This window comes from Pelophylax lessonae (genome assembly GCF_965119305.1).
Source record: "Pelophylax lessonae genome assembly, chromosome: 2".
In the NCBI taxonomy this organism is placed as follows: domain Eukaryota; kingdom Metazoa; phylum Chordata; class Amphibia; order Anura; family Ranidae; genus Pelophylax; species Pelophylax lessonae.
In genome coordinates, this window is record NC_138769.1 from 708,414,322 (window position 1) to 708,439,906 (window position 25,585).

The 25,585-nt window shown below is 44.2% G+C and overlaps 1 protein-coding gene across 10 annotated transcripts in view; it reads left to right on the forward strand.

Moving 5' to 3' along the window:
• The window catches only part of DLG2 (discs large MAGUK scaffold protein 2), a 2,359,657-nt gene that overhangs the window by 1,494,157 nt on the left and 839,915 nt on the right, over positions 1 to 25,585 (forward strand). The window lies entirely within an intron of this gene.

The following is a 25,585-nucleotide window of genomic DNA, read 5'->3' on the forward strand; positions in this document are numbered from 1 at the left end:
TTTTTTTTTTTAAATACTAGTAATGGCGGTGATTAGTGACTTATAGCGGGACTGTGATATTGCAACGGTCAATCTGACATGTACTGACACTTTGTACACTTTGTGGGAACCAGTGACACTAATGCCTCGTACACACGCACCAATTGTCGGCCGAACGATCGGCCGTCTTTTGTCCAGTGTTGTTGTGTTGGTTGAAATGTGCTCTAGACTGCACACGAATTTTGTCGGCCAACAACAACCAACTGCAGAAGTGATGTCATGTTCTGGTTTACTTTTCGTGTGTTTTTTCTTCTCTGAGCATGCCCAGTCTTGCTCATCTGACTTTTGTCTGCCGAAATCTGTACTGACTGACGAACAATCGGCCGATCGGACGTTGGCCGAAAATTTATGCCCAACAATTGGTGCGTGTGTACGGGGCTTAATACAGCAATCAGTGCTAAAAATATGGACTGTCAGTGTACTAATGACACTGGCTAGGAAGGGGTTAAACATCTATGGCGATCAAAGGGTGAAATGTGTGCCTAACCAGTGTTTTGTGTGTACTGTATGTTGTGCTTTCACCTGCTCAACGCTGACAGGTTAGCGCTCTGCCTTGTTTACATGTCCTGTCTGTCTCCTTGCCAATCAGTGGGTGCCGGCGGTCATCCATTGGCCGGTACACGCTGATCTGCTTGAACTGTGACTAATCACAGCACAAATGGCTTGACAGCGGCGTGCGTGCGCCTCCTACCCAGAAGAGCAGAATCATGTATCTGCACACATATTAAACAGCAACTGTTTAATATGTGTGCAAAAAAAAAGAAAATGACTCTTGTAGGGAAGGGGTTATTGCAGTCCATGCATTCTGTGCCCCTCCAAATAACACAAAATTGTTCACCACCACCGGGTGCAATGGCCAATGGCTTGTTCACGCTAGCGGTTGGGGTAGGTAAAATTCTGCAGTTGAGCAGCGCTTTTATTGCCCCCCCAACCACTACCCTACAACCGAGAGGCAGCAATGCCTCTCAATCGTGGCAGCAATTATACCCCTTGTGTTTGCAGCCTGCTAGTGCAGGATCAAGGGGTAAAAGTGGATGGTGTACAACACTTCCTCACTCCCAATCAAACAGCCTCTGAAGAGTGATCAGATCACTATTTGGAGACCAAAATTAGTGTGAATGAACCCTTGTGTGAAAGAACTCACTAAATATAGATGACCAGATAAATTGATGAGCTGGTCTAAAAAATATGTTGTTTTTATACATCTAATTATATACAGTATATATCTAGTCAAACATTTCTTCACTCTAGAATCTACGCACATGAAAAGAAAAGGGAAATCACAGTACAATATCCATAGGCGTGTGCAGGGGGTGTGCCAGGTGTGCCTGGGCACACTCTAATCACTACATGCGGTGCAGATTCCCCCTACTGCCTGGGCTTCTCCCTCATGTTGCACCCACCCACCCCAGTGCTGCTGGCTTCCCTCCTCTCCTCCCAGCTGCTGCAGAGACTGTTTCAGGATGGAGAGCTGAGGAAGGGGCTAGTAAATGTAATTTCTAAATGAGAACAGTGAACACACTCACTCACTGTGTTCATTCATAACTGAAGCATAGTAAACTGCGATTACTATGCTTCCTATTGTGAATGAACAGGAATCCACTCAGCACAGAGCACTTCCCGTTTATTCACTGTCCCATGCAGCTGAGGCTGCAGAGAAATGCATCCGTGTGTTTGAGCTTTGGGGTGCACACCCTAATGCAATAGGCTGCACACACCTAGGGCAGTATCCTTTATTAGTTAAAACCATAAATTGACTAAATCGCTCAAATAACTAATGGTGGAGGACACTGACTGCTCCAGCGCATCCTCCTGTTGCTTGCCTCCACCGCCTTTCCATGTAATTATGTTGGTGTACATAGACTACATTCAATGCGTTTCGTCACCTGGACGTTGTCAGACAATGGAGGACATCAGGCTAGTAGTGATCACTAGTATTTTCCCTTCCCACTCAAACTAAAGACTGCTGGAGTCTAAGGGCTGAACAACAAGTAACAAAGGGTGACACATGGTCCTTGGCCATAGGACGGGCTGCTTTATCTCCCCTAACTTGGAACCCGTTTGAACCCGTTTCCTTCATCTGGTTTCTGAAGGTCACTAATGAAATTCATTCTACTCTTTGTTAAACGGTATTAAACCTGTTTATTTATTCATCCTCACAACCAATGCAGATGAATAAATAAACTGATGATACCTGATCGCTGATTGGAAAATATGAATAATGCTAATGTGTTTTGAAGCCTGCTAATGCACACTTACCCTGCCACAAATATGAATTCAAGATAGATAATTACACTGTATTCCATGGGGAAGTCTAACTTTGTAATTATTTATTGTGATATGACTATTTCAACATTCCCTAATTTAAAGACATCTATTAGACATATTTTAGCCTTCAGAAAATTATCGGCATTAACACCTGCTCGTGTTTATTTTGTTCTTTCATTTCTCCACTTTATGTGCTCAGAAATTAAATTTTGTTCTTTTAAAAAAAAAAAAAATTGCAGATAAAAAAAAAACAAAAAAACAGCATATTTGATGCCTTATGATTAGGGTTGAGCGAACACCTAGATGTCCGTGTTCGACGGGTTCGGCCGAACTTTAAAAAAAAGTCCGGGTCCGTGTCCCGGACTTTTACCGAACTTTTCCCGGACACCGAACCCCATTGAAGTCAATGGGGACCCGAACTTTAAGGCACTAAAATGGCTCTAAAACACCAAAGGAAAGGGCTAGAGTGCTGCAAATGGCAGCAAAACGTAATTAAGAGCATGGCAAGTGCTCTGCAAACAAATGTGGATAGGGAAATAACTTAAAACAACAAAAAAAAACAGAAAAATAAAACAATGTTCTTCTTCATCTCTGAAGGACGAGGCCCATATGGAGTAGGAGGGAGGTTGAGGTGGTGGTGGATGTGGCGGTGACTAGACATATGCCGGTTTTCGGTAATTCGATATATCGCGGTATTGCATACCCACGGTATTGTTATTGTGGCATTTTTAAAATACCGAGTTTCTCTGTCAAGTCTGCCTGACTTGTGAATTGATACATTTCAGTGAGCTGGATGACTCATTCACTCACTCAGCTAACACCTTTCAGCATTAAGTCTCCTAACTATAAACAAAAATGATTACATTTGTATCTTTTCCTTCCCTCTGCCAGGGAGAAAGGAAGTTTAACCTCTTAAAGACTGGATCTTTTTCTGACACTTGCTGTTTGCAAGTTAAAATCAGTTTTTTTTTTGCTAGAAAAGTACTTAGAACCCCCAAACATTTTATATATTTTTTTAGCAGAGACCCTACAGAATAAAATGGCGATTGTTGTAATATTTTATGTCACACTGTATTTGCGCAGCAGTCTTTCAAACGCAATGATTAGACTTTAATGAATAAAAAAAAAAAAAAAAAAACGTAACAGTAAAGTTATCCCAATTTTTTTTTTTTTTGTTACACAGAGAATCGTGAGAGAATCGTGATCTTTATTCCAAGCTAAAAAATCGTGATTCTCATTTTGGCCAGAATCGTGCAGCTCTAATAAATATATATATACACACACACACGCCTAGCAGCCCACATTACATTATTATATAGCCATCAAGCAGTGTCTGGCCTACCTGGTGATGACTGGTCCTGGCGCTCTGATCCGATGGCCTGGTCTTTAAAGGGGCAAATCCTTGCGATCCAGAAGTGGTTAAACCTGCAGGAGGACCGGTGTTTTTATCTATTAATGACTTTACTATTGCTTTAGGCCTGGTTCACATGTATGCGGGTTGGTGGTTCACATGTATGCGGGTTGGCGGTTCACATGTATGCGGGTTGGCGGCCCACATTTGCACAGGCATAGCAGCCCATTGATTTGAACGGGCTGCTATGCCCTCATTTTCCGCAGAAAAAAGGTGCATGCAGCATTTTTTTTAAATTCAGTGGCCTTGAAATCCATCCTGCTTTTGCACCATGCGACTAACCTGCAGTTCCTGCTCTGGCAAGCTTTCTGCATTTTTTGTATACGTGGGCACGGCATTTAAAAATAAACAGTTTGCGTGTGCAGCAACGGCAGGTAAGTCGCATGGTGCAAAAGAAGGATGGATTTCATGGCCACTGCATTTTTTTAAATTCTGCATGCACCTTTTTTCAGCTGAAAACGCAGGCATAGCAGCTCAAGCCCATTCACATCAATGGGCTGCTATGCCTGTGCAAATGTGGGCCCCCAACCCGCATACATGTGAACCAGGCCTAAAGCAATAGTAAAGTCATTAATAGATAAAAACACCGGTCCTCCTGCAGGTTTAACCAATTAATGACTTTACTATTGCTTTAGGCCTGGTTCACATGTATGCGGGTTGGGGGCCCACATTTGCACAGGCATAGCAGCCCATTGATGTGAATGGGCTTGAGCTGCTATGCCTGCGTTTTCAGCTGAAAAAAGGTGCATGCAGAATTTAAAAAAATGCAGTGGCCATGAAATCCATCCTTCTTTTGCACCATGCGACTTACCTGCCGTTGCTGCACACGCAAACTGTTTATTTTTAAATGCCGTGCCCACGTATACAAAAAATGCAGAAAGCTTGCCAGAGCAGGAACTGCAGGTTAGTCGCATGGTGCAAAAGCAGGATGGATTTCAAGGCCACTGAATTTTAAAAAAATGCTGCATGCACCTTTTTTCTGCGGAAAATGAGGGCATAGCAGCCCATTCAAATCAATGGGCTGCTATGCCTGTGCAAATGTGAACCACCAACCCGCATACATGTGAACCAGGCCTAAAGCAATAGTAAAGTAATTTATAAACAACACCTCCTTCAGGTTTAACCACTTCTTGACCACAAGGATTTGCCCTCTTAATGACCAGGCCATCGGATCGGAGCCGAGCGCCAGAACCAGTTATCACCAGTTAGGCCAGACACTGCTTGATGACCTATTTTAGGCCTGGTTCACAGAGTCTGTACTGACTGACTATATAATAATGTGCATAAGTGAACCAAAGCCCCTAAATTCAGCAATGAAATTGAAGTGAGGTGGAAATTTAATAATTTAAATTTAATAATAGAATACCGTGATAATACCGTATACCGTGGCAAAACCTTAATCAATTAATCGCAGCATGAAAATCTGATACCGTCACAAGCCTAGCGGTGACATAGGCGTGCGCACAGGGTGTGCTGGGTGTGCCTGGGCACACCCTAATCACCTAGGGCACATAGCATTGCCAGTGAGGAGATGGGAAAGATCTCCCTGGGACCTGCTCTGCTCTATTTCTCCTTGCCTACAGGTACATGGCCCCGATACATTACTCTCCCTGCTGGCAAACACATGCATGTGTATTTCAACTTTGGGGTGCACACCTTAATGCAATAGGCTGCGCACACCTATGGGCGGTGTAGGTGGAAGCGGCGGTGGAGGAGGACCAGGGCCGGATTAACAGCATCATGGGCTTGGTGCTGAGGATTTTGAAGGGCCTTAAGGGCCGTGCCTTGCCATGCACCCAGAGGAGGAAGGGTGCAGCCATGCATGCCTAATTCAACATGGGATGCTGTCTCTGAAGCCCATAAACACATCCATGCATCGCCAACTGTCCCTCCTTGTCCGGCCTTCACGCTGTGTGGGGAGGTTCTGAGGGTGCTGCCTGGGGAAGCGAGCATAGAAGCCAGACTTCTGTGTTTACAAGTGACAGAAGAGCGGTAACAGTGAATATGGCCAACCCGGGGCCTATATAAAAGGTAGGGGCCTGGAGCTGCAGCTCCAATAGCCCCTACATTAATCTGGCCCTGAGGAGGAGGACGAGGTAGCCAACACTGCTTCTTTTCAAAAATTTTAAATGAGGGTACACCCCAAAAGAGTGAGAAAGAGCAAAAATGGAACAATGGGTGGGTAAGGTCGGTATCCATTGCTATTCTGCATAAGGTACGGAAAAGTCCCGTGGGATCCATGCCTGGTTCATTTTAATGAACGTGAGCTTGTCCACATTGTCTCTGGACAGGCGGCTGCGCTTGTCTGTTATAACGCCCCCAGCCGTGCTAAATACCCGTTCAGATAATACACTGGCTGCAGGGCACGCCAGCACCTCCAAGGCGTAAAGGGCAAGCTCAAGCCATGTGCCCAATTTGGAGACCCAGAAGTTGAAGGGGGCAGACCCGTCATTCACTACATGTAGGCGTGTGCACACATACTGCTCCACCATGTTGGTAAAATGCTGCCTCCTGCTAAGACGTTCCATCTGAGCTGCTGGTGCTGCTGTTTGTTGTGGCGTGCTGACAAAGCTTTTCCACATTTCGGCCATGCTAACCCTGCCTTCTGAGGTGCTGGCGGTGCCCTGGTTGCGTTGGCGACCTCCTCCTCCTCCTCCTCTGCCTTGTGCTTCCACTGTGGCCCCGCTGTCAGATGGGAATGCCAGCAGCATGGCGTCTACCAGCGTGCGCTTGTACTCGCGCATCTTGCGATCGCGCTCCAGTGAGTGAATTAAGGACGGTACGTTGTCCTTGTAACGGGGATCCAGCAGCGTGGCCACCCAGTAATCAGCACAAGTTAGAATGTGGGCAACTCGGCGGTCGTTGTGGAGACACTGCAGCATGTAATCGCTCATGTGTGCCAGGCTGCCCAGAGGCAACGAAAGGCTGTCCTCTGTGGGAGGTGTATCGTCCGTGTCCTCTGTATCCCCCCAGCCACGCACCAGTGATGGCCATGAGCTGGCCTGGGTGCCACCCTGCTGTGAACATGGTTCCATCTCCTCCTCCAGCTCCTCCTCCTCCTCATCCTCCTCATCCTCCAGAACTGTGCCCCTGCTGGACAATTGCGTCCCTGGCGTTTGCGTGTGCAGGAACCCACCCTCGGAGCCCCTTGCGAATGACTGCCCTGAAAGCCTTGGAAATGTTACCTCTTCATCCTCCTCCTCCTCCTCATCCTGTGCCACATCCTCTTCCATCATCGCCCGAATTGTTTTTTCAAGGAGGCATGGAAGTGGGATAGTTAAGCTGAGAACGGCGTCATTGCCACTGGCCATGTTGGTGGAGTACTCAAAACAGCGCAACAAGGCACACAGGTCTCGCATGGAGGCCCAGTTAAATTAAATAGCGGAATAGAAAATATGATCCAAAAAAAGTGTATGTATATCACACGTACACAACCACACTGGGCCCCAATTACTATTGTTTGTACCCCTAAAAGGCTAGATGAGGAGTAGGGGGAGTATGGAACAGGCAGCACCCTCAAACCTTCAGAAGTATGAGATGAACCCCAACAACTTGGAAAGGTGGATCTCTCTCACACGTACCGACACAGACTATCCCGCAATTCAATTGATCCTCAAAGGTTTTTATTGAATAGCGGAATAGGAAATATGATCAAAAAAAGTGTATGTATCTCGCACGTACACAACCACACTAGGCCCCAATTACTATTGTTTGTACCCCTAAAAGGCTAGATGAGGAGTAGGGGGGGTATGGAACAGGCAGCACCCTCAAACCTTCAGAAGTATGAGATGAACCCCAACAACTTGGAAAGGTGGATCTCTCTCACACGTACCGACACAGACTATCCCGCAATTCAATTGATCCTCAAAGGTTTTTATTGAATAGCGGAATAGGAAATATGATCAAAAAAAGTGTATGTATCTCGCACGTACACAACCACACTAGGCCCCAATTACTATTGTTTGTACCCCTAAAAGGCTAGATGAGGAGTAGGGGGGGTATGGAACAGGCAGCACCCTCAAACCTTCAGAAGTATGAGATGAACCCCAACAACTTGGAAAGGTGGATCTCTCTCACACGTACCGACACAGACTATCCCCCAATTTAACTGATCCCCAAAGGTTTTTGATTAAATAGCGGAATAGAAAATATGATCCCAAAAAAGTGTATGTATATCACACGTACACAACCACACTGGGCCCCAATTACTATTGTTTGTACCCCTAAAAGGCTAGATGAGGAGTAGGGGGAGTATGGAACAGGCAGCACCCTCAAACCTTCAGAAGTATGAGATGAACCCCAACAACTTGGAAAGGTGGATCTCTCTCACACGTACCGACACAGACTATCCCGCAATTCAATTGATCCTCAAAGGTTTTTATTGAATAGCGGAGTAGGAAATATGATCAAAAAAAGTGTATGTATCTCGCACGTACACAACCACACTAGGCCCCAATTACTATTGTTTGTACCCCTAAAAGGCTAGATGAGGAGTAGGGGGGGTATGGAACAGGCAGCACCCTCAAACCTTCAGAAGTATGAGATGAACCCCAACAACTTGGAAAGGTGGATCTCTCTCACACGTACCGACACAGACTATCCCCCAATTTAACTGATCCCCAAAGGTTTTTGATTAAATAGCGGAATAGAAAATATGATCCCAAAAAAGTGTATGTATATCACACGTACACAACCACACTGGGCCCCAATTACTATTGTTTGTACCCCTAAAAGGCTAGATGAGGAGTAGGGGGAGTATGGAACAGGCAGCACCCTCAAACCTTCAGAAGTATGAGATGAACCCCAACAACTTGGAAAGGTGGATCTCTCTCACACGTACCAACACAGACTATCCCCCAATTTAACTGATCCCCAAAGGTTTTTGATTAAATAGCGGAATAGAAAATATGATCCAAAAAAAGTGTATGTATATCACACGTACACAACCACACTAGGCCCCAATTACTATTGTTTGTACCCCTAAAAGGCTAGATGAGGAGTAGGGGGAGTATGGAACAGGCAGCACCCTCAAACCTTCAGAAGTATGAGATGAACCCCAACAACTTGGAAAGGTGGATCTCTCTCACACGTACCGACACAGACTATCCCCCAATTTAACTGATCCCCAAAGGTTTTTGATTAAATAGCGGAATAGAAAATATGATCCAAAAAAAGTGTATGTATATCACACGTACACAACCACACTAGGCCCCAATTACTATTGTTTGTACCCCTAAAAGGCTAGATGAGGAGTAGGGGGGGTATGGAACAGGCAGCACCCTCAAACCTTCAGAAGTATGAGATGAACCCCAACAACTTGGAAAGGTGGATCTCTCTCACACGTACCAACACAGACTATCCCCCAATTTAACTGATCCCCAAAGGTTTTTGATTAAATAGCGGAATAGAAAATATGATCCCAAAAAAGTGTATGTATATCACACGTACACAACCACACTAGGCCCCAATTACTATTGTTTGTACCCCTAAAAGGCTAGGAGTAGGGGGAGTATGGAACAGGCAGCACCCTCAAACCTTCAGAAGTATGAGATGAACCCCAACAACTTGGAAAGGTGGATCTCTCTCACACGTACCAACACAGACTATCCCCCAATTTAACTGATCCCCAAAGGTTTTTGATTAAATAGCGGAATAGAAAATATGATCCAAAAAAAGTGTATGTATATCACACGTACACAACCACACTAGGCCCCAATTACTATTGTTTGTACCCCTAAAAGGCTAGGAGTAGGGGGAGTATGGAACAGGCAGCACCCTCAAACCTTCAGAAGTATGAGATGAACCCCAACAACTTGGAAAGGTGGATCTCTCTCACACGTACCAACACAGACTATCCCCCAATTTAACTGATCCCCAAAGGTTTTTGATTAAATAGCGGAATAGAAAATATGATCCCAAAAAAGTGTATGTATATCACACGTACACAACCACACTAGGCCCCAATTACTATTGTTTGTACCCCTAAAAGGCTAGGAGTAGGGGGAGTATGGAACAGGCAGCACCCTCAAACCTTCAGAAGTATGAGATGAACCCCAACAACTTGGAAAGGTGGATCTCTCTCACACGTACCAACACAGACTATCCCCCAATTTAACTGATCCCCAAAGGTTTTTGATTAAATAGCGGAATAGAAAATATGATCCCAAAAAAGTGTATGTATATCACACGTACACAACCACACTAGGCCCCAATTACTATTGTTTGTACCCCTAAAAGGCTAGATGAGGAGTAGGGGGAGTATGGAACAGGCAGCACCCTCAAACCTTCAGTATGAGATTGTGTTCACTGTACCCCACAAAGATTGAGTTCACTGCACCCCACAATGATTGTGTTCACTGCACCCCACAAAGATTGTGTTCACTGCACCTCACAAAGATTGTGTTCACTGTACCCCCCAAAGATTGTGTTCACTGCACCCCACAAAGATTCTGTTCACTGTACCCCACAAAGATTGTGTTCACTGCACCCCAAAAAGATTGTGTTCACTGCACCCCAAAAAGGATGTTGTTCACTGCACCCCAAAAAGGATGTTGTTCACTCCACCCCAAAAAGATTGTGTTCACTGCACCCCACAAAGATTGTGTTCACTGCACCCCAAAAAGATTGTGTTCACTGCACCCCAAAAATGATTTTGTTCACTGCACCCCAAAAAGGATTTTGTTCACTGCACCCCAAAAAGGATGTTGTTCACTCCACCCCAAAAAGATTGTGTTCACTGCACCCCAAAAAGATTGTGTTCACTGCACCCCACAAAGGATTTTGTTCACTGCACCCCAAAAAGATTGTGTTCACTGCACCCCAAAAAGGATGTTGTTCACTGCACCCCAAAAAGGATTTTGTTCACTGCACCCCAAAAAGATTGTGTTCACTGCACCCCACAAAGGATTTTGTTCACTGCACCCCACAAAGATTGTGTTCACTGCACACCAAAAAGGATTGTGTTCACTGCACCCCAAAAAGATTTTGTTCACTGCACCCCAAAAAGATTGTGTTCACTGCAGCCCAAAAAGATTGTGTTCACTGCAGCCCAAAAAGATTGTGTTCACTGCAGCCCAAAAAGATTGTGTTCACTGCAGCCCAAAAAGATTGTGTTCACTGCAGCTCACACACAGAAAAATGGATGTGGATCACTGACACCTGCCTATCTCCAATCCCACACCACACAGCAATATCGATTGTAGTTTGTAGAACACAGTTTCCCTAAAATTCAGCAGACTCTGTCCCTAACAGGATTGAGAAGAGATCGTAGATCAGGATTGAGTGCAGACCCCACCCCCCACACAGCAATATCGATTGTAGTTTGTAGAAGACACTGACCCTATATAATTCAGCAGACTCTATCCCTAAAATGCCTACAACTCGCCCTGCCTAAACACTCCGACCTGTCCCTCAATTCTATCCGGACACAAATGGTTTTTTCCTGCCTATCTTTCCCTAATCAGCAGCCAGCACGTTGATGTGTGCTCTGTCCCTGAATCTAAGCAGCATAATGACGCCGCTGCGGCTGCCTCGAACTTATAAAGACTTGGTCACATGCTTCAGACGGCCAATCACAGCTACTGAGACATTTGCAGGCATGGCTGGGATGGCTTAAGGCACACCAGTTAAACGATTGTTGATTGGCTGTTGAAAGCCCGCCATGAAAAGAGCGCCAAAGCATGCAAAACCCGGAAATAAAACGACCGAACACGGATTTTTACCCGAACATACAGTAAAGTGTCCGTGTCCGTGTTCGGGTACAAAAAATCCAATTATTCGGTACGAACACGAATAATACAGTCCGTGTTCGCTCAACACTACTTATGATTAGTGATGCAAATGCATGACAATAATTAAATAAACATTGCACTTTACAAACATAAGTGAGCAGAGATTCGGAACCTTATTTGACTCAAAATGTGAAAAATGTCACAAATTACAATCGTCTTAACCACTTTAAGACCGGAAGATTTTGCTGCTTAATGACCAGGCCCTATTTTGCGATTCGGCACGGCGTGAATTTAACGGACAATTGCTCGTTCGTGCGACGCTGTACCCAACCGAAATTGACGTCTTTTTTCCCCACATTTGAACACCTGCGATTTTTATTTTTTTTGGCGCTAAAAACAAAAAAAAAGAACAATATTTTTCACATTCTGCTATATAACATTCCCAAAAAAAAAGAATGTAAAAATCTAAATTTTTTAACATTTTAGGCCAATTTGTTTTCTGCTACATATTTTTGGTAAAAAAATCGCAATAAGCGTATTTTGATCGGCTTGCGCAAAAGTTATTGCGTTTACTAACTACGGGAAAGATTTATGTCATTTTTATTTTTTTATTTATTTTTTTTTTTTACTTGTAATGGCTGCTATCTATGATTTTTTGCGGGACTGCGACATTGCAGCGACAGATCGGACCCCTAACTGACATTTTTGACACTTTTGGGGGGACCAGTGACATTACTACATTAATCAGTGCTAAAAAAATGCACTGTTACTGTAATAATGACACTGGCAGGGAATGGGTTAATGCTGTGGGTGATCAAGGGGTTAAATGTAAGCCTAGGGGAGTGGGGGGGTTGGGCTTGTGAGATGACCATAGAGACATGTGATCCTATATAGCAGGATCGCATGGTCTTTGTGATCATCTCAGGGAGGAGGACGGACGGCTGTGTTTACATCAGCCATCCGTCCTTCTCTGTCAGTGGGGAGAGATCACGAGTGTCCGGGGCCATCGGAGCCACCTGACAGTCGCACTAGCTAGTGGGTGCTGGAGCACGCCGGCCGGTGGCGTGCGTGCGCTACCTAGCTCCTCCCAGGTGAGCGCCCTACATGTACGGGACTTTGCTTGGGAGAGCCAGCCTGCTGCAGTACATCTGCGGCGGCTGGACGTAAAGTGGTTAAGGATGAGTAAATCTTTTTTTTTAATTTGCATGAATGTAGAAAAGTGGTTCTTAAAGCTGAGTTCCAGCCTGTAAAAAAAAAAAAATAATAATAATAAAATTCAGCAGCTACAAATACTGTAGTTGCTGACTTTTAATATAAGGATACTTATGTCCAGTAATCCCGTGATGTCTTCATTCCTAGCTGATTTGTACATAAAATGCTAAAGTGCTAAAAAAAAATATTTAATTATAACAATAATAATATAATAATAAAATAATAATAAAAATGTTTGGGGGTTCTAAGTAGTTTTCTAGCAAAAAAAAATGATTTTAGCTTGTAAACACCAAGTGTCAAAAATAGGCCCTGTGGTTAAGGTACCACTTCTCAAAGTACTAGGGGGGTTAAGGGAACCTGACTAACAAATCTCCCTTCTGTGTTAGCTGCCACTCCTCCCTCCTCAGTAGAGGATGTTACTATAGCTCCTTGGGCTCCCCCTCTTTGTTCATCCCACACCTTAGGGGCAGAACTACCTGCCTGAACTGATTGCTGGGGAACCCCATCCCTGTCACCCCGCTGTACGGGTGAGGTCTTGAGATACTGAGACTGAGGACGATTTGCACGCAGTCTAGAAACTGTTGCATTCTCATCCTCTGGTATTAACTGTGATGTTAGAGGTAGTTGCGGGTATATCTGTATATAATTATGGGGCCCCCAGGGTTGGAGCAGTGGGCTCCATTGTATCTAAAAGGAAAGGATTATTCAATTTTTTTTTTCTGCCTGGGATGGTCCTGAAGGTAGATATCCTGGTGCATATTTTAACCAGCTTAATCATCCCGCCACCATATACTTTTTATCCCATTCTGGATCAGGGTCAACCAATGGGAAAGCTTTCCTGTCTCCCAGGCACAGACCCTTCACCATATTCATATGAAACTCATATTTTGCGCCATCTCTGGGAAAGGGGTTTGAACTATGCATTAACTCAGTGTATCCTGACAGATTATCTACCCAAGGATTTACAAAATATTATTCCCAGGGGGATGTCCGTGCAATCTACTCTTTACATGTTACATTTCAGGATTTGGTTTTGGAGCTGATTTTGGCTTTTTACGCAACAATTTACTTTCTCTAAGAACCTTTCTAGAAGGATTAGGTGGATCTGGGAGTTTCCCCTTACCTAGGGATTTTCCCATCCTTTGGATGCAAAAAAGTGGTTATGCAAGTGGTTCCTAGTGTAGTGATAATCTGCCCAATACTTTTTGTGCTGGAGGAGCTGATATCACTCACATAGAGCCTCCATCAAAAACTTCTCAACAGCACATGCGCAGTTATGGCTTAAATCGGACAGAATTCAGTACACCCCTAACACTCCGTCTCTCCCCCACTTCCTTTCACCTTCTCTGGGTCACGGCCGTTAAGCTAGCCAGAGAGATGGTGCATCTTGAAGAGATCAAGAGTACGAAAAATTCTAACATTTCATTCTAACAACAGGAGAATAAACAATCTAATAAAAGCACAATAAGCAATCTCACAAAAGCACAATAAGCAAAACATTCACATCACTCTTTACAGGTTAAAATGAGTCTTCCTACAACTATTTAAATTTGCCTAGGTCAATAATCTGTCTGTGAGCGACCTCAGCTCAAACAGACATATTTCCTGTGCTCCCACAGTACTTGGATTCTTTGAAATGTGCCTGCAATCAGGGTGTCATAAGACAGAAAGTCTCACTTACCTCTGATGGTGAAGTCACATCCCACTTCTGACACCAGTTCTGAAAGGTAATACCCCTTGGTAGGTACACTTCTGCTGGCCAACCTGAAAAGAACTTACAAGCACATGGAAAAAAGACATCAAGACAGGTATGGTCTTTTAGTCTGTATGCAACGGCATTCTGGTCAGGACGTGATGTCATGGACGGCGCCTCCGGGTTGCGTCATCGGAGACCTGAGCGAAGCCGCATCCGGCTTTGATTGGGACTCCAACCAGCCGGCGGATGCGCCGGCTGGTTGCTCGGGTCTCCCGGTGGGACGGGAGACCCAGGCAGAGCCGCGGAATGTGGCGGGAGGGGTGGAGTGTCCCCTCCCGCTCGCTGGGGTAACGATCGAACGGCTCCCGAGCCACATCGGTCATTACCGCCGGAAAGCCGTTTCTAAAAAACTGTACCGGGGTGATGCCTCTAGCGGCAGGCAACACCCAGGTACAGCCACTTACAACCACTTAAATGCAGCCAATGTAAACCTACGTCAGTTTGCGTTAAGTGGTTAAGCATGACTATATAACACTTAAATAAAACATAATTCCAACACACAGGACTGCTCAAACAGATTTGCTGGCAAGCACTTGTCAGGAGAACATATAAAACAGGAGCAGAGAAGAGGAAAGGTGCCAGATAACTCAACCCCAGTAGAATGGGAGAGTTGGCTCACAGACCTCCTCTTGAAAATGGGATTTTGAAGGTTGTGAAGTTGCCATTAATCATCATACAACATATTCTTAAAAAAACACATCTTTATTGAGTTCATCAAATAGAAGATAAACACCATATGTATATATATATATATATATATATATAAGTAGATTTTACATCCATAGTTGAAATATAATTGCCATGTCTATAAGTAGAAACACAGTACTGGTGGGTCCTACGCATTTTGCTGAGCGATTAGGCTCCTATAGTAGCTTCTTCAGGGACCATATTCAGTATTTAATAAACTGTTTCTAGGGACTAGATTAAAGAAAGAAAAAGCAAAAACAGTGCATACAATCACAAATACACTCAGACTGTATACACAAAGATCACTTTTTTTACATATCAATTACAGTATGCTTACCCTTTTGATCAGACCACTACCAAGCATGTTAGGCACATTAAGACAGACGTTCCATGGCAAAGGAATGAGTGCAGAGACCCGGAGATATTTCCCCACATAGGAAATTGACACCAGGGGGGGGGGGGCAAACCTGGAAAGGGGGAGGGCCTAATTGACGGGCACTGGACCGAGCTTGAGTCCTACAGAGGTCCATTGGGGGGAACGAGCAAAAAAAAAAACCACTCTGTAAGACAATATGTGAAGAGACTAGTGTACTTATTCTCCACAGGGATGCTAAATGATTCATAGGCTAATAGTTAAATAGAGGGCTTTATAACTCCTACCATTGAATACTATTTCAACCATACATGTGGACCATATCTCAAAACTGTATACTGTCCACATTGGCATGATAAATACATGAGTGGAGCACTTGTCGGGAGAAGTTGCAATGTCCTTTGAGATTGCATGATAAGGGCAAACAAAAATTACAAAAAGAGCAGAGGAGTAAGCAGATGTTCCATGTGAAATAAGAAAGAGAACAGAGCGTGTTTGGGTGAAGCTCAGCTGTGTCTGGACTTTGATAGTCACATGTGTTCAGCCTAAATTAGCGTCACACAGCGCCCGGAGCAACGCACAGACTTCTCTCCTTGTTTCATCCGAATGACTCCGATCGCGATGCTGGTCACAGTGTATCGTTCACAAAACATGGAGACTCTTTATTAACCCCTAGTGGAGAAAATCAAGCAGGCTCTCTGTTTTAGAATATTTTTGGATGCCTCTTTTAATACTTATATTTACTGTAAGGATAAAAAGAATGAAGTTAATTTTGGACTATTCTGGAAAGATAGCACAACGGCAGGTAACTAAGATCAATGATCTCTATGTACAGTGATGCCTTGGTTTTAGCTTGGTTCTGGGTGATTGGGGATAAAGCAGACCTATATTCAAATGTCAAAGCAAAACAACAAATGTAATTTATTGCAGCTTACCAGTCCTTCAATGTGGTGGCTGCAGGGTCGGGACAAGGGGTGGGCAGGAGGGAGGGGGGGGGGGTGGGCTGCCCGGTGGGCTGCCCTGGGCACTATGGTATTATATGAGGTGGGGGGCGCCATGAGGAGATTTGTGGGGGAGGGGATGTGTGTTGGGAGGGGGAAATTGGGGGGCAGCAGGGGGTAGGAATTGTTCTAGGAAGGGAAATTAAGGTGGTTGTGCTAGGAGTGGTGTTTTAGAGGAATTTGTGTTGGGAGAAGGAATAGGGGAAGAGGGTTTGTGTGCTAGGAGGGGGAATTTGGGGGGTTTGTGCTAGAAGAGGTGATATAAGAGGGGAGGGAAATTGTTCTAGGAAGGGAATTATTATTATTTATTTTTTTTGGTGGGGGGGGGGGGTTGTGCTAGAAAGGGAAATTTGTTGGGGGGGGGGATATGGGGGGTATTTGGTTGTGTACTTGGAGGGATTATTTTAAATATTTGAAGACAAGTGGATCTGTGCTAGGGGAGGAGATGTTTTTTTTGGGGGGGAGGGCATTTGTGCTGGGTGACTTCATCAAGGGAGGCTGATTTGTACTGTGAGGAGGGGAAATGTATGGTTAGAAGGAAAGCATGCAGATTAGTGCTTTCTTTTTTTTTGGGGGGGGGGGGGCATGGCTGACACATAATGTTCATACATCTTGGCGGGGGGGCAGTTTGGCATGTGCGCCCTGGGCTCTAGATGACCTTGTGCCAGCACTGGATGGCTGCATTCCTCTTCTTTTTTTTAGGGCATTTGGTGATCTGGCCAGCAGCATACTCCCTGTCTTGGGTTGTCTCCACTTTGGATTGAGGAGCAACAGGAACACGTAGGAGCGTAGTGTTAAGGCCCATACACACGATAAGAAAATCCGAAGTAAAATTTCATCCAGCAAATGATCTGCCGATTTTCAGATCGTTAGTATAGTGCTTTCGACAGACGATTACAAATTTTAGGACAAAAAAAAACTGAATGTGCGGGCTATAATTTTTTTTATGAACACAATGTCTGATTTTCGTTTAATTAGTACAGTTTTGGTCCAAAAAAAATCGTAAGAGCAAGACTAGGCATGCTCGTAAATGAAAGAATACATACAAAACAATTCAACACATAACATCACTTCTGAAGTTGAATTTTTGTCATACGAGAATTTTTGGATAAAGGTAACCTCTTCACTTTCCATATGAGACTAGCAAAAAACAGACAACAATTCATCCGATAATCTGATCGGGTGTACAAGGCTTTAGATGGACTAGCAGATATAGATGGACAAAATAAAGCTGAACTCCAGCTAATACTTTATAACCAGTTTTTTTTTTCCTTTTGGGGTAAAAGGTTTTACATAAATGAATAAAAGCTGACCATAGCCCAATATATAAAAGTTGAAATACTACTACAACATATTAAAAAAGAATAGCGCACACATGCAAAAGAAATTACTACCAAATTTGAAGACAATCCATAAATAAAAATGGGGATTTGGTCCCACCATATGGCCATATAGTGCTCAAGCCCACCACTGCGTCAAAGTACCCCATTATCAGTGGGTCCTACACTATCCATGAAAAATAGATGAATCCAGCCTTTCTAACCCTTGGAGATAATACTCCTTGCTGGGAGAGATGTGCAAATGCACTACAGGGGATCTACTTGATAGTGGACACTGATAGAGTACAGGTTTGTGTGGGAGGTGGGGTGGGGGGGTGGGGTGGGGTGCTCAACCTCGGTAGTCTGGTCAGACCGAATACATAATAAACAAGCAAAAAATTTGGGGGAGCATACCCATGTATTTCTAAAGCTGGTGCAGCTATGAACCAAGAGACATGCATATTAAAAAAGAATAGCGCACACATGCAAAAGAAATTACTACTAAATTTGAAGACAATCCATAAATAAATAAACTACTACAACATACAAAGCCATTCACAACACTGCCCCCAGCTACATCTTTAACCTCATCTACAGATATCGCCCCAAATCGTCCTCCCCGCTCCTCCTGCTCTCTAGCTCCCTTGTTACCTCCTCCCATGCTCACTTTCAGGACTTCTGCAGAACCTCTCCCATCCTCTGGAACTCCCTCCCTCAGGATGCCTGGTCAGCACCTACCCTGGTATCTAAAGGCAATCCTTGAAAATTCATTTATTGAGGGAAACCTAGCCCACCTCCACCCAAAAACTGTATTTGAGCTTCCATCAGATCATTCCCCGCAGCTATTACCTTTTGTACCACTTCCCCATCCCTTTAAATTGTAAGCTCCATGAGCAGGGTCCTCCTATTCCTTCTGTATTAAACTGCGTTGTACTTGTGCTCTCCTCCTTTATATTGTAAAGCACTGAGCAAATTGTTGGCACAATATAAGTAAATCCTGTATAATAATAATAATAATAATAATAATAACATTGTGGGCACACCTGTCAGTGCTAAATGGTTTGTTTCAACCCTCTAACCGCCACTTTTGCTGGACAGCTTGGTCTGTTAAAGGAAGCTACAAAATAACAGATTTACTGGCAGAATCACAAGGCAAAAAAAAAAAAGAAAACAAATGCAGTCACCAAATCTAAAAATTAGTAAGCTGCTATATATTAAAGTTATGTTTTTTGGTTTGTTACCACCGTAACTTTGGGCCCATTTACATTTGCATACATTAATGTGCATTTTTTGCCATGTACGTGTGTTCTCTTTGTGTTCTTCTCTTTCTGTGTTTGCCTCCAACACACTGGTTCTGTATATGGATAACAATATACTTTTTCACCAGGCTCAATAGAAGGAGAGAGTTCTTATAGTGTAGTATGTCAAATTTATTTAAGGGCTAGTTCACACCACATGCAGTCCAGTGCGTTTTTTTCTAGTAGTGTAGTGTATATGGTTTTAAAGTAGTGTATATGGTTTCCAATAGCATAGTTCACACCAGTGCTTGTAGTTCCAGAAATAAAAGGAGAACATTTTACATTTTTTCTGCACTGGGACGCTGTAAAATGCATTAAAAGCGCACTGGAACGCATCTAAACACACCAAAAACGCACTGGAGCACACATGTTCTTATTTAAGGTTAAGAAAAAAGAAGGGGTAAAATGCACCAGACTGCATCAAAAACGCATCAAAAATACACTGGAACATGTAAAAAACATGCATGCAAAAAAGCATCTGGAACGCATCCGTACTGTGTTTCTATGGTGTGAACTGGCCCTTAAACGCAAAATTTAAATTACACTTACAGAGTATTCAGTCAAATATCACTTTGCAAGGTACAAGGGCTTTTCCGGGCTGACTGCGGCTCCGTGTGCATTCCACGGATAGAGGAAGAGATATAATTGGTTAGGGAACTGGAAATTGCATCAACGCGTTTCGCCCTTTCCCACAGGGTGTTATCTATATAACACAAATATAGCATTTGTAATAACATGGTCATTGGCAATGGAAAACTTCACAGGAATAATGGGGATCCGGTTCTGAGATGTATAGCACCGCTTCCGGCTGGGTTATGCAAGGACATCAGCAACCAGAAAGTGTGGAGGGGCCATGGCTGTTGTGTATTTATTAGGCCTCATGCACACTTGAGCCAAAAAATGCTGCTTTTACAGACGTTGAACACATGAAACAACTTTATTGCATGAAGGATAGCAGTACCTATCTTAACAGCATGGAAAACAGGAACTGAACACACTGAGAAAAACTCTCATTGCATCATACAATAAAGTTACAAAAGAATTACATGCACATTACACTATAACACTACAGCGCCACCTGATGCATAGATAGGTATAATGCATATAAAATTCACAGTACTTAAGCAGCTTGCTGTTGTACTTCCTTCTCAACAGTATGTGCTTTAATTTTAATTAATGAAATGAAGACCAGACTAAATGGGCAACAATGAGAAAACCTACAAAATAGGAATAGTTTTACAGGTGAAGGCCACAGACATTTTTTTTCCCCTACTCATCTTTTCTGACTGTTTTTCACTAGTTTTGCATTTGACTAGGGTCAGTGTCACTACTGCTAGCATGAGGGGATACCTGGATCCTATAGAGGTTGCACAGGCAGTCCAACTCCTCCGGGATGGCACATCAATACGTGCCATTGCCAGAAGGTTTGCTGTGTCTCCCAGCACAGTTTTAAGAGCATGGAGGAGATTCCAGGAGACAGCAGGCAGTTACACTAGTAGAGCTGGGCAGGGCCATAGAAGGTCCTTCACCCATCAGCAGAACCGGTATCTGCTCCTTTGTGCAACGAGGAACAGGATGAGCACTGCCAGAGCCCTACAAAATGACCTCCAGCAGGCCACTGATGTGAATGTCTCTGACGAAACAATCAGAAACAGACTTCATGAGTGTGGCCTGAGGGCCCACCATCCTCTAGTGGGCCTTGTGCTCACCGTCCGGCACCATGGAGCTCAATTGGCATTTGCCACTGAACACCAGAATTGGCAGGTCTGCCACTGGTGCCCTGTGCTTTTCACAGATAAGAGTAGGTTCACCCTGAGCACATGTGACAGATGTGAAAGGGTCTGATGAAGCCGTGGAGAATGTTATGCTGCCTGAAACATCATTCAGCATGACCAGTTTGATGGTGGGTCAGTGATGGTCTGGGGAGGCATATCCATGGAGGGACGCACAGACCTCTACAGGCTAGACAATGGCACCTGAACTGCAATTAGGTACCGGGATGAAATCTTTGGACCCATTGTCAGACCCTACGCTGGTGCAGTGGGTCCTGGGTTCCTCCTTGTGTATGACATTGGCCAGCCTCACATGGGGAGAGTATGCAACCAGTTCCTGGAGAATGAAGGGATTTATACCACTGAATGGCCCCCATGGTTGCATGACCTAAATCCAATAGAACACCTCTGGAACATTATGTTTTGGTCCATCCCACACCACCAGGTTGCACCTCAGCCTGTTCAGGAGCTCAGTGATGCCCCGTCTAGAACTGGGAGGAAATACCCCAGAACACCATCCGTCATCTTATTAGGAGCATGCCCTGACGTCGCCAGGCATGCATACAAACACGTGGGGCCATGCAAACTACTGAGTACCATTTTGAGTTCTTGCAATGAACTTTCAGTAAAATGGACTAGCCTGCTGCATCAATTTTTCACTTTGAATTTTGAGGTGTCTTTGAATTCAGCCCCCTGTAGGTTGATAATTTTAATTTCCATCAAATGATGTGGCATCCTTTCGATCCTAACATTAGCCAGTCCATATCAGTATAGATATCCAGCATGAGATTTTTCCCCATTGAGATCTGATGTGTTTTCAAACTGCCTCTCCACCTCATATAATCAGAGAATGCTTTGCCTTGAATGGTGCCTGTGATTGAAAAGCAAGGGGAGACCACTGGAGCAGTGGTGTCTACTTCAGTGATTTCCAGCTTCCAGGGGCATCAGCCAGGTATGGTATATACATTGTTACACTGGCCAAGTTGGACCAATTATATAAAATATCCATACCTGGAATTCTTCTATAAAGTGTTTACATTTTCTTTCTGTAAACCCTTTAAGTGCTGTATAAATTTAAAGCGGTAACTTGGCATAGCACAGGGGCACCAATCACCATTCTGGCCTGCTGCTTGACCTGGGTTCAGTTCAATTACTGCGCGCCCTTGAAAATATAAGTCCTGACTTTGTGTCCTGCACAGCAGATAGAGAAATGACAAACCAACATTGAACAGTGTGTTGACCGTTCTCATCATTATACAGGTTTTTATGTTCTGTTTTATGTGGAGTTTACTGGCATTGAATTCCGGCTCCATAAAACATGCAATCTGTTCTGAGTACATTGAGTCTGTTTGGTGCTTGGGACTTACAAAGATAAAATACCTTGACACCGGTGGCTTCTCTATATTGCACAGATCACAGATTTTACTACGTAATATGTCTATGGTTTGTCCTTCAAGTTATAATTGTACTGAAGTGCAAAAGGAGGAAATGCAGATGTACCAGTGCTTATAATGGCCACCAAACAACAAGAAGTTCAGCCTGTAAAAAACAAGTACATCAGCCCCAAGCTGTTACACATTTATAGTATGTTTATATTTAAAATAGAACCATGATTGCTCATTAAAACTATAACTATGTTGCATAAACTGCACTTACAGTTTTCTCTCGTGGAAAAGTCCCACAAACACCTGCTGATCCTGCCAGTGAAGTCCACCCAATGCGGCATCCTGTGATGGTGTGGTGAATGATGCTGCACTGCTCCTGAATTCAGAGCAGAGTTACCACTCTCATGTAGGTTATGCCTACCTGCTCTACAGTGAAAAAAATAAATGTAGGTAGCAGGGATCGACCAATTATCGGCAAAGCCGATATATCGAGGGCCGATATGCACTTTCCCCGATATCTCAGAATTAGCCCCGGAAGTTGCCAATATTATTGATATTTCGGAAAGCTAGAGGCTTCACCCCAGTACCGGCGTCCAAAGCCGACGGTCGGCCGTCTTGTAATGTCAACCGATGCGGTGGAGAAGCTGCTCGGCTGTCATTACAAGGAGCGGGAGGGGACGCTCCCCCAGGAGGGGACACGCCCCCCTTGCCTCCTCCTGCGGCTCACCCCGGGTCTCCCGTCCCACCGGGAGACCCGGGCAACCAGCCTGCATGGCCGTCGAAGACCCGATCAAAGCCACATTCGGCTCTGATCGGGTCTCCATGGCTCCAGATTAACGGAGTTTTGAATGCTTTTAGGTGCAGAGGAGGGGTTTGGGGTCTTTTAGATCCCTCCACAAAAGTACCTGTCAAGTAAAAAAAAAATTTAAATGTACGAAAATATCAGCCCATATCTGTCGATTCCGATATGCGATGACCAAAATATCAGTATCGGCAATGAAAAACGATATCGGATGATCCCTAGTAGGTAGTGGGGTTAACATAATTGTCAGTCTGTAGCTTGTCAATCAGCACCTAGCCCTGCCCCCTGCTTTCTGGATTGACAGCACTGCCTTTGTTGCTTACCCTCCTATTGTGAGCTGCAATGTCTGGCCTACCCAGGAAGGGCTAGGGGGGGCAGGCAGTCTGGCACAGGTATAGTCATGTTGGAGACATCCAGCAGGCGGGTTGCCTTTGGCCCTGCAGGCTTTGTAGGACAACCCTGACTGCTTTTTAAGATCTCAAATACAAAGATGGTACAGAGCCGAGGAAAAAGTGTCCTAAACTCCTCTTCGGCTTTGATGTGTCACATGACCCCGCCAAGGGGAAGCTTAAGAGAACTTCCCTCAACACATGACCCTGACACCTCTAACTATTTAAAGTATTACTAAACCCACAAAAGTAAAATCAGTCTGTATATGCAGTAATGCATGCTTGTTATACTCACTGTGAAACCTAAGGGGTTATTCCTCTGCATTGTGTAAAAAATCTGTTTGATCCTGTCTCCTCTGATCTTCCCCGTCCCCAATATATCTCCTGATAGTACATAGGCTGAGGGACAAGCTGCGCATGCTCAGTTAGGTGTGTATTGCTAGAGGTTTTTTTTTTTTTTTTCTTGGGAGAATGCATGTGATCAGCACAGAGCCAATCAGCACTGTCCAGACAGACGGTCAGGGGTCCTGTATCCTCATAGGACAGTCATGGGAGAATGAAAACTCCTCCTACAAGCTTTAACCAGACACTGATAGAAGTCCCAAGACTGCTATGTACTGCTAATGAGAAAAGGTATTTAGCAGTTTATATTTACTAAAGCTATTTATATTTACTAAAGACATTTCTGTGTAGTGTGGGAGACCAAATATAGTTAATGCAGGCTCCTGGGTTTAGTAACACTTTGACAAAGAGGAATGGACTAACAGCCCACCAAACAGATGAGTATTTAACATGTCTTTTTACAAAATAGCTCTATTTAGTTTTGGTTTAATAGCGACAGGGTCAAATTCACCTACAGTATCTCACAAAAGTGAGTACACCCCTCACACTTTTGTAAATATTTTCTTATATCTTTTCATGTGACAACACTAATGAAATGACACTTTGATACAATGTAAAGTAGTGAGTGTACAGCGTGAGTGAGTGAGTGTATAACAGTGTAAATTTGCTGTCCCCTCAAAATAACTCAACACACAGCCATTAATGTCTAAACTGCTGGCAACAAAAGTGAGTACACCCCTTAATGAAAATGTCCAAATTGAACCAATTAGCCATTTTCCCTCCTCGGTGTCATGTGACTCATTAGTGTTACAAGGTCTCAGCTGTCAATGGGAAGCAGTTGTGTTACATTTGGTGTTATCGTTCTCACTCTCTCATACTGGTCACTGGAAGTTCAACATGGCACCTCATGGGAAATAACTATCTGAGGATCTGAAAAAAAAGAATTGTTGCTCTACATAAAGATGGCCTAGGCTATAAGAATATTGCCAAGACCCTGGAACTGAGCTGCAGCATGGTGGACAAGGCCATACAGCGGTTTAACAGGACAGGTTTAACTCAGAACAGGCCTCGCCAATGGTCGTCAAAAGAAGTTGAGTGCACGTGCTCAGCATCGTATCCAGAGGTTGTCTTTGCGAAATAGATGTATGTGTGCTGTCAGCATTGCTGCGGAGGTTGAAGGAGTGGGGGGGTCAGCCTGTCAGTGCTGAGACCATACGTCGCACACTGCATCAAATTGGTCTGCATGGCTGTTGTCCCAGAAGGAAGCCTCTTCTAAAGATGATGCACAAGAAAGCCTGCAAACAGTTTGCCTAAGACAAGCAGAATAAGGACAAGGATTACTGGAACCATGCCCTGTGGTCTGATGAATCCAAGATAAACATATTTGGTTCAGATGGTGTCAAGCATGTGTGGCAGCAACCAGGTGAGGAGTACAGAGACAAGTGTGTCTTGCCTAAAGTCAAACATGATAGTTGAAGTGCCATGGTCTGAGGCTGCATGAGTGCTGCCGGCACTGGGGAGCTACAGTTCATTGAGGGAAACATGAATGCCAACATGTACTGTGACATAGTGAGGCAGTGCATGATCCCCTCCCTTTGGAGACTGGGCCGCAGGGCAGTATTCCAACATGATAACGACCTCAAACACACCTACAAAATGACCACTGCCTTGCTAAAAAAGCTGAGGGTAAAGGTGATGGACTGGCCAAGCATGTCTCCAGACCTTAACCCTATTGAGCATCTGTGGGGCATCCTCAAACAGAAGGTGGAGGAGCGCAAGGTCTCCAACATCCACCAGCTCT